The 10,412-nt window shown below is 44.3% G+C and overlaps 1 long non-coding RNA gene across 1 annotated transcript in view; it reads right to left on the bottom strand.

Moving 5' to 3' along the window:
• Positions 1 to 9,906, bottom strand: part of LOC116956650 (uncharacterized) — a 15,405-nt gene extending 5,499 nt beyond the window's left edge. The window contains exons 1-2 of the long non-coding RNA XR_004405017.2: positions 9,774 to 9,906; positions 9,488 to 9,557 (exon numbers count right to left, since the gene is read on the bottom strand). This is a non-coding gene — a long non-coding RNA (uncharacterized LOC116956650). The remainder of the gene's footprint in view (positions 1 to 9,487; positions 9,558 to 9,773) is intronic.
• Positions 9,907 to 10,412: the final 506 nt, after the last annotated feature.

The following is a 10,412-nucleotide window of genomic DNA, read 5'->3' as shown; positions in this document are numbered from 1 at the left end:
ACATCGCAATGAACGGTGTGGCACAGACGTCCAAATGACATTCGGTTTACGCCGAGGTGGCTAGGAGATGTTGACTACCTCGCCTGGTGTACAGGAGGTCGTGGGTTCCACCACCACCATCACGGTGGCTAGGAGATGTTGACTACCTCGCCTGGTGTACAGGAGGTCGTGGGTTCCACCACCACCATCATCATCATCACGGTGGCTAGGAGATGTTGACTACCTCGCCTGGTGTACAGGATGTCGTGGGTTCCACCACCATCATCACCACGTTGGCTAGGAGATGTTGACTACCTCGCCTGATGTACAGGAGGTCGTGGGTTCCACCACCACCATCATCATCACGGTGGCTAGGAGATGTTGACTACCTCGCCTGGTGTACAGGATGTCGTGGGTTCCACCACCATCATCACCACGTTGGCTAGGAGATGTTGACTACCTCGCCTGATGTACAGGAGGTCGTGGGTTCCACCACCACCATCATCATCACGGTGGCTAGGAGATGTTGACTACCTCGCCTGGTGTACAGGAGGTCGTGGGTTCGATCCCAACCCTGACGATGCCTGCTGCTGCTGCTGTAGATTTGGAGTCTGCGTCTCTCTCTCATCATCGCCACGGTAGCTAGGAGATGTTGACTACTTCGCCCGGTATACAGGAGGTCGTGGGCTCGATTCTGACCCCTCACCCCTGACGCCTGCTGCTGCTGCTACTGTAAATTTGGAGTTTGTGTCTCGCTAACGCCTCCCTCCACACATTTATAATCGACATCACCACGCCGTTCGAGGGCGATTTGGCTGCTGCTATAAAAGTCCACGTGATGATGACGACGACGACGATAAATAATCGCTTTGTTGAGCTGCGATCATTTGTGATGGCCAGGATCGTTTCTGAAATGAGTAATATTTTAAAACAAACTTAAAAAAACGCTTTAATTAAATGTACTAAGTCAGACACGGGCAAAGTACGGTCCGTTGGGCTTTTAAATCCGGCTCGCCGAACTTGTCCAAATAATATTATTATTAAATTAAATTTTAGTTTTCTCCTGTAATGCCCCCATTTCTCCATTAGATGGCGAACTTTTACCGCGAGTCACGACATGTTTTTTGTATTGTTCATATTCGTACAAATTTTTTTTTACATTATGAGACCTCCTTTGCCAGTAACAAGATATAGTAATAGGTTTTACCCTTTTAACTGGCACAAAAACTGACACCTTTATTCAAGGCGTCTTCTGGTCCAACACCAGTGGAGACTTAAGGGCTCTAAGAAAAGCCGTCTCGGGTGTGGACCAATCAAATTCAAGGACAGTGCCAATATCATTATCAGAGTTGTCTTCTTTTTTGTTTGCATTTTGACTGCTAGTGTTGTGGTTATTGCAAACATGACGCCTTGAATAAAGGTGTCACTTTTTGTGCCAGTTAAAAGTGTGAATCCTATTACTGTATCTTGTTACTGTTAAAAGAGGTCTCATAATGTGAATGCTCACCCCGAGCCCTCAATACTCTGATGGTGCGCTGTGTTTGAGTTGTACGCCTTTTGGTGTCTTCTGGTCCAACACCAGTGGAGACTAAAGGGCTCTAAGAAAAGCCGTCTCTGATGTGGACCAATCAAATTCAAGGACAGTGCCAATATCATTATCAGAGTTGTCTTCTTTTTTGTTGGCATTTTGACTGCTTGTGTTGTGGTTATTGCAAACATGATGCCTTGAATAAATAAAGGTGTAATTATTTGTGCCCAGTTTAAAAGGGTAAAAACCTATTCCTATAGAGTGTGCAATAATCTTTGACTCTATTGGGTAAAGTCACGTAGGTGAAAATAAAATAACAAAAATCGCGACGTTTCGGCCACAACACAAGCGGCCTTCATCAGGTGAAGGGGACGAGACTGTCTGGAGGACAGCGCTGGAGTGAAAAAGCCACGCTGAGATCGCGACCTTTAAGCTGTGTGAGAAGAAAAACACCAAGCCCCTTGTCAAAGGAATTAGCGTAGAATTTAGCATTGAAATGGCTCATTGAAATGTACTGGCAAAGGAGGTCTCAAAATGTAATTGCTCTCTCTTTTTGGTTCCTTCGGTAAAAGGGGCCGTCCATAAATGACGTCACGCGATTTTGGACGTCACAAAAAGTCAGACCCCCCCCCTTCAAATATGACGTCACAAAGCTCAAAGCTCTGCCCCCCCTCCCCCCCCAAAAAATCATATTTCCATTTTGAAAATAAAACACGCTTCAAATTGTCGTAAAACTATCGTCATTGTAGTAGTGCGTATTTAATGTGGCGCTGCAACTCTGATGATGTAGGTAAAAAACATTTATTAAAAAGTCTATTTGATTAAGTAGAACGTGTTGTATGTATTTATTTATAAAGTTGCTCATCGTCACAAATGTCTTACCCACCCTCCTCCCAGGTGCGTGACGTCATTAATGGACGCCCCCCAAGGTAGAAATAATAAAATAATAGAATTCGACGTTTCGATCGCAATACCAGCAACCATCAGGTAGAACTAAATTTGAGAGAGAGACAAAACACAGACACGGAGACACCACAGACGGATACACACGCAGAGAGAGACAACACAGAGACACAGAGAGAGACACACGCAGAGAGAGACACACACAGAGACACACAGAGAGAGACACAATATAGACACACAGAGAGAGACACACGCAGAGAGAGACACACACAGAGACACACAGAGAGACACACAATATAGACACACAGAGAGAGACACACAATATAGACACACAGAGAGAGAGACACACAAGCAGAGAGAGACAACACAGAGACACACAGAGAGACAAAACACAGACACGGAGACACCACAGACGGATACACACGCAGAGAGAGAGACAACACAGAGACACACAGAGAGAGACACACAACATAGACACACAGACGGATACACACGCAGAGAGAGACAACACAGAGACACACAGACACACACAAGCAGAGAGAGACAACACAGAGACACACAGAGAGAGACACACAACATAGACACACAGACGGATACACACGCAGAGAGAGACAACACAGAGACACACAGAGAGACACACAACATAGACACCACACAGACACACACATGCAGAGAGAGACACACACAACATAGACACACAGACACACACAAGCAGAGAGAGACAACACAGAGACACACAGAGAGAGACACACAACATAGACACACAGAGAGAGACACACAACATAGACACACAGAGAGACACACACAGTAACACACAGAGAGAGACACACAACATAGACACAGAGAGAGACACACAACATAGACACAGAGAGAGACACACAACATAGACACACAGAGAGAGACACACACAGAGACACAGAGAGACACACAACATAGACACACAGAGACACACACAGAGACACACAGAGAAAGACACACAACATAGACACACAGAGAGAGACACACAACATAGACACACAGAGACACAGAGAGAGACACACAACATAAACACACAGAGAGAGACAAACAACATAGACACACAGAGAGAGACACACAACATAGACACACAGAAAGAGACACACAACATAGACACACACAGAGAGACACACAACATAGACACACAAAGAGACACACAACATAAACACACAGAGAGAGACACACAACATAGACACACAGAGAGACACACAACATAGACACACAGAAAGAGACACACAACATAGACACACAGAGAGAGACACACAGAGACACACAAGGAGAGGCACACACAGAGACACACAGAGAGAGACACACAACATAGACACACAGAGAGAGACACACAGAGACACACAGAGAGAGACACACACAGAGACACACAGAGAGAAACACACAACACAGACACACAGAGAGTGACACACAGAGACACACACAGAGACTCACACAGAGACACACAGAGAGAGACATACTACATAGACACAGAGAGAGACACACAACATAGACACAGAGAGAGACACACAACATAGACACAGAGAGAGAGACACACAACATAGACACAGAGAGAGACACACAACATAGACACAGAGAGAGACACACAACATAGACACACAGACAGACACACAACATAGACACAGAGAGAGACACACAACATAGACACACAGAGAGACACACACAACATAGACACACAGACGGATACACACGCAGAGAGAGACAACACAGACACAGAGAGAGACACACAGCATAGACACACAGACAGACACACACATGCAGAGAGAGACACACAACATAGACACACAGAGAGACACACAACAGAGACACACAGGGAGAGACACACACAGAGACACACAGAGAGAGACACACAACATAGACACACAGACAGACACACACATGCAGAGAGAGACACACACAACATAGACACATAGACAGACACACACAAGCAGAGAGAGACAACACAGAGACACACAGAGAGAGACACACAACATAGACACACAGACACACACAAGCAGAGAGAGACAACAGAGACACACAGAGAGAGACACACAACATAGACACACAGACACACACAAGCAGAGAGAGACAACAGAGACACACAGAGAAAGACACACAACATAGACACACAGACAGAGACACAAGTAGAGACAGACTCACACAGAGACACAGAGAGAGAGACACACAGAGACACACAGAGACACACATAGAGAGACACACAAGCAGAGAGAGAGATAACACAGAGACACACAGAGAGAGACACACACATAGACACACAGACAGACACACAAGCAGAGAGAGACAACAGAGACACACAGAGAGACACACAGACATACACACAGAGACAACACAGAGACACACAGACAGAGAGACACACAACATAGACACAGAGAGAGACACACAACATAGACACAGAGAGAGACACACACAGAGACACACAGAGAGAGACACACAACATAGACACACAACAGAGACAAACAGAAAGAGACAACACAGAGACACACAGAGAGAGACACACAACATAGACACAGAGAGAGAGACACAGAGAGAGACACAGAGAGAGAGACACACACACACACAGAGACACACAGAGAGATACACAGAGACACAGAGAGAGAGAGACACACAACATAGACACACAACATAGACAAACAGAAAGACACAACACAGAGACACACAGAGAGAGACACAGAGACAAACAGAAAGAGACAACACAGAGAGAGACACACATAGACACACAGAGAGAGACACACAACATAGACACACACAGAGAGACACACAGAGACACACAGAGACACACAGAGAGAGACACACAGAGACACACAGAGAGAGACAACACAGATACACACAGAAAGACACAACACAGACACACAGAGAGAGACACACAACATAGACACACAGACAGATACACACAGAAAGACACAGCACAGAGACACACAGAGAGACACACAACATAGACACACAGAGAGAGACACACAGAGACACACAGAGACACACAGAGAGAGACACACAGAGACACACAGAGAGACACACAACATAGACATACAGAAAGACACAACACATAGACACACAGAGAGAGACACACAACATAGACACACAACATAGACACACAGAAAGACGCAACACAGAGACACACAGAGAGAGACACAACATAGACACACAGAGAGAGACACACAACATAGACACACAGAGACCCAATGCCTCTATGTCGAGGCCTTAAATATAGAGACAGGGGTGGGTGCGGGGGCAGATAAATAAACTTTAAACATTATACAATTTTTATTTAAATTCTCGCTTCAAGCAGACCGTGTCTCCTTAAGTTCACGTGTGGCGTCTTTCTACGTGAGACTAAAATAAATACGTCTTATTATCGGAGTGTGCGTTTTGTTTGCATTTTAACCACAATTATTGGGGCTAATGCACACGTGAGTTCCATGTTTACAACAAAAAAACATTAGGTTTCAGTCTTGTTGGCAGAAGAAAAGTAAAAAAAAGAGTCCGGGGGAAAAACTCCCCGATTAGTGCGTCCGCTAATGTAGGTGTCAAGATTATTCAGACACTGAATAGACACCAATTTTTTTTCCCCCCGGGACCTTTTAACCACGCGCGGTGCCAGTGATGAAACAACGCAAACGCTTAAATACTCCGTAATTATTGATCGTTACCGGCTCAGGGCACCCGCTTAGGCGGTGTGCAGTGGCTCAACCAAGTGAGCCGCTTGTCACCATCATCATCGTCGTCACAATCATCATCATCACGTGAGAATTCATGTCAGCAGCAAAAAAAATCACTCTCCCAAACGCGCGCGGTGATGTGTTCAATCTTAATGCGGACGGAAAATCCCGGAGGGCCAGGAGAGAGACAGGCGAGGTAGTCAACATCTCATAGCCACCGTGATGATGATGGTGGTGGTGGTGGAACCCATGACCTCCTGTACACCAGGCGAGGTAGTCAACATCTCCTAGCCACCGTGATGATGATGGTGGTGGTGGAACCCACGACCTCCTGTACACCAGGCGAGGTAGTCAACATCTCCTAGCCACCGCGATGATGATGGTGGTGGTGGTGGTGGAACCCACGACCTCCTGTACAGCAGGCGAGGTAGTCAACATCTCCTAGCCACCGTGATGATGATAATGGTGGTGGTGGAACCCACGACCTCCTGTACACCAGGCAAGGTAGTCAACATCTCCTAGCCACCGAGGCGCTCCCTATTGTAGTGTATAGTATACTACACTATACACTACACTATACACTACACTATACACTACACTATACACTACACACTACACTACACACTACACTATACACTACACTATACACTACACTAGTGCTGTACCAGTATACTACACTATATAGTACACTATACACTACACTATACACTACACTATACACTACACAGAGAGAGAAGGGGGAAGTGGCAACAACAAATGACGAAATGTGCAGTGGACACAACAACTACTAAAGGGGGCTATCTGCCCATGGATCGTGATGATGATAATGGTGATGCACTGAACTATACACTACATTATACACTACACTATACACTACACTATACACTACACTACTATACACTACACTATGATACACTACACTGATATACACTACACTATACATTACACTATACACTATACACTACACACTACACTATACACTACACACTACACTATATACTGCACTATACACTACACTATACACACTACACTATACACTACACTATACACTACACTATATACTGCACACTACACTATACACTACACTATACACTACACTATACACTACACTATACACTACACTATGCACTACACTATACACTACACTATTATACCCTACGCTATACACCACACTATACACTACACTACTATACACTACACTATGCACTACACTATACACTACACTATGCACTATACTATACACTACACACTACACTATGCACTACACTATACACTACACTATACACTACACTATAGTAATAGGTTTTACCCTTTTAACTGGCACAAAAACTGACACCTTTAATTATTCAAGGCGTCATGTTTGCAATAACCACAACACAGTGCGCTGTTTTTGAGTTGTACGCCTTTTGGCGTCTTCTGGTCCAACACCAGTGGAGACTTAAAGGGCTCTAAGAAAAGCCGTCTCGGGTGTGGACCAATCAAATTCAAGGACAGTGCCAATATCATTACCAGAGTTGTCTCTCTTTTTTGTTTGCATTTTGACTGCTTGTGTTGTGGTTATTGCAAACATGATGCCTTGAATAAAGGTGTTCAGTTTTTGTGCCAGTTAAAAGGGTAAAACCTATTACTATATCTTGTTACTGGCAAAGGAGGTCTCATAATGTATATAAACTACACTATTATACACTACGCTATACACCACACTATACACTACACTATTATACACTACACTATACACTACACTATTATACACCACACTATTCACTACACTATTATACACTACACTATACACTACACTATACACTACACTATTATACACTCCACTATACACTACTGTGCACTACACTATTATCAACTACATTATACACTACAGTATACATTACTTTACACTACACTGATATACACTATACACTACACTATACACGACTATACACTACACTATCATACACTACGCTATACACTACACTGTACACTAATATAAATACACTACTATACACTACTCTATACAATACACTACTATAAACTACGCTATACACTACACTATTATACACGTCACTCTACACTACACTAATATACACTACTCTATACACTACACTACCATACACTACACTACACACTACAATAAACTACACTACTTTACACTACTCTATACACTACACAACTATAAACTACGCTATACACTATACAATCTGTAACTACTAACAACTATTCCAAACATTAGGTATTTTTCCGCAGGCCCAATTTTTTTTACAAAAATTGATGACTACTCTAATTCAACTCAATTTAGAGATTCCATTTTTTGTTGTTGTTGTTACAAACAACACAAATGGATGCACTTAATGGTCTCTGCTATCCATCGAATAATTCAGATGTGAACGTGGTAATGGGCGATAATTAATAATACAATTTTTAACGAACAAAAAATTCTAATTTATAATTATAAAAAAAACGCTTGAATGCGTGTGTGTGTGTCTGTGTGTCTATGTGTGTGTCTGTGTGTCTATGTGTGTGTGTCTGTGTGTCTATGTGTGTATCTGTGTGTCTATGTGTGTGTCTGTGTGTCTATGTGTGTGTGTCTGTGTATATGTGTGTGTCTGTGTGTCTATGTGTGTGTCTGTGTGTCTATGTGTGTGTTTGTGTGTCTATGTGTGTATCTGTGTGTCTATGTGTGTGTCTGTGTGTCTATGTGTGTGTCTGTGTGTCTATGTGTGTGTGTATGTGTGTGTGTCTGTGTGTCTATGTGTGTGTATCTGTGTTTGTGTGTCTGTGTCTATGTGTGTGTCTATGTGTGTGTCTGTGTGTCTATGTGTGTGTCTGTGTGTCTATGTGTGTGTCTGTGTGTCTATGTGTGTGTCTGTGTGTCTATGTGTGTGTCTGTGTGTCGATGTGTGTGTCTGTGTGTCTGTGTGTCTATGTGTGTGTGTCTATGTGTGTGTCTGTGTGTGTCTGTGTGTGTGTCTATGTGTGTGTGTGTCTGTGTGTCTATGTGTGTGTGTGTCTGTGTGTGTCTGTGTGTGTCTGTGTGTGTGTCTGTGTGTGTGTCTGTCTGTGTGTGTCTATGTGTGTGTCTATGTGTGTGTCTGCGTGTGTGTGTCTATGTGTGTGTCTATGTGTGTGTCTATGTGTGTGTATGTCTGTGTGTCTATGTGTGTGTATGTCTGTGTGTGTGTGTCTGTGTGTGTGTCTGTGTGTGTGTCTGTGTGTGTGTCTGTGTGTGTGTGTGTCTGTGTGTGTGTCTATGTGTGTGTGTGTCTATGTGTGTGTGTCTATGTGTGTGTCTATGTGTGTGTCTATGTGTGTGTCTATGTGTGTGTGTCTGTGTGTGTGTCTATGTCTATGTGTGTGTCTATGTGTGTCTATGTGTGTGTCTGTGTTCAATGCGGGACGATCCCTTCTCTCTTACCCAGGCAGAGCGTGGGGAGCGCGAGAGCGCACAGAGCCAGCGCCAACATCCAGCACGCGACCTTCATGGCCTTTGAAAGGAACGAACATTCAACATCACACGCATCACACACACACACACAAATATAAATAAATATAAATACATATACGGCATATATGGGAAAAACAAATTTCATGAAAAAATTTCAAAAAATATAAATGTAGCAAATTTTTACATATATTAAAAAAAAACATTTACGTAACTTGGTGTGTCAGGAATTTTGGTTAAACGTTTCGGGTTGGCTCACCAGCAAAAAGCCAAGCCCGACAGTGATGTTTATTACGAATATTAAGCTGTTCCTTTCCCCGCGTGCGATGCGATCTCGCCCTCCTCTCTCCCTCCCTCTCTCTGTGTTTCTACTCCCGACCGCTCTGCTTTTATACTCTGAGCAGTAAAACTGAAATTCTATCGCCCTCCTCCTCCTCCGCCTTCTCCCACCACCAACCCACCCACCCCCCCAACTCTCGCCCTAACCACCCTCCTCGCTAGAAAAAAATAAAGACAACGATCCCCCCTGTAGCCTGAACCAGACTTTTTGGGGCAAGTGCACTTAGTAGCCAACAGCCCCAAATGTGCCACACGATGTAGGGGAGGGAGGAGTGGGGGGTGGGTGCCCAGCACCACCACCACCACCACGCCCGGTCACCTTTGTCTCCCCCAGTGGCAATGTTTATTATACACCGCCACACCAGGTAACTCATCTGAGGCTGAGTCGACCTAGGGGCGGCCCAGGACCCGTTCGGGTAATCGTCAATGGAGTTGCCCGTGAGCGGTAATCGAACTCGGGTCACCGGGTTCATAGCGCAGAGTAGCGCTAACCGCTGGCCACCCTGTACAACAACAACAACCCCTATGTGTCCTGACTTTTGGGCCACCCTGTACAATA

The sequence above is a fragment of the Petromyzon marinus genome, chromosome 66 (assembly GCF_048934315.1).
Source record: "Petromyzon marinus isolate PM22_M1 ecotype Great Lakes invasive population chromosome 66, UKy_Petmar_22M1.pri1.0, whole genome shotgun sequence".
Taxonomy (NCBI): Eukaryota; Metazoa; Chordata; class Hyperoartia; order Petromyzontiformes; family Petromyzontidae; genus Petromyzon; species Petromyzon marinus.
The sequence above is the reverse complement of the archived record's forward strand: the minus strand, read 5'-3'. Positions and strand labels throughout refer to the sequence as shown.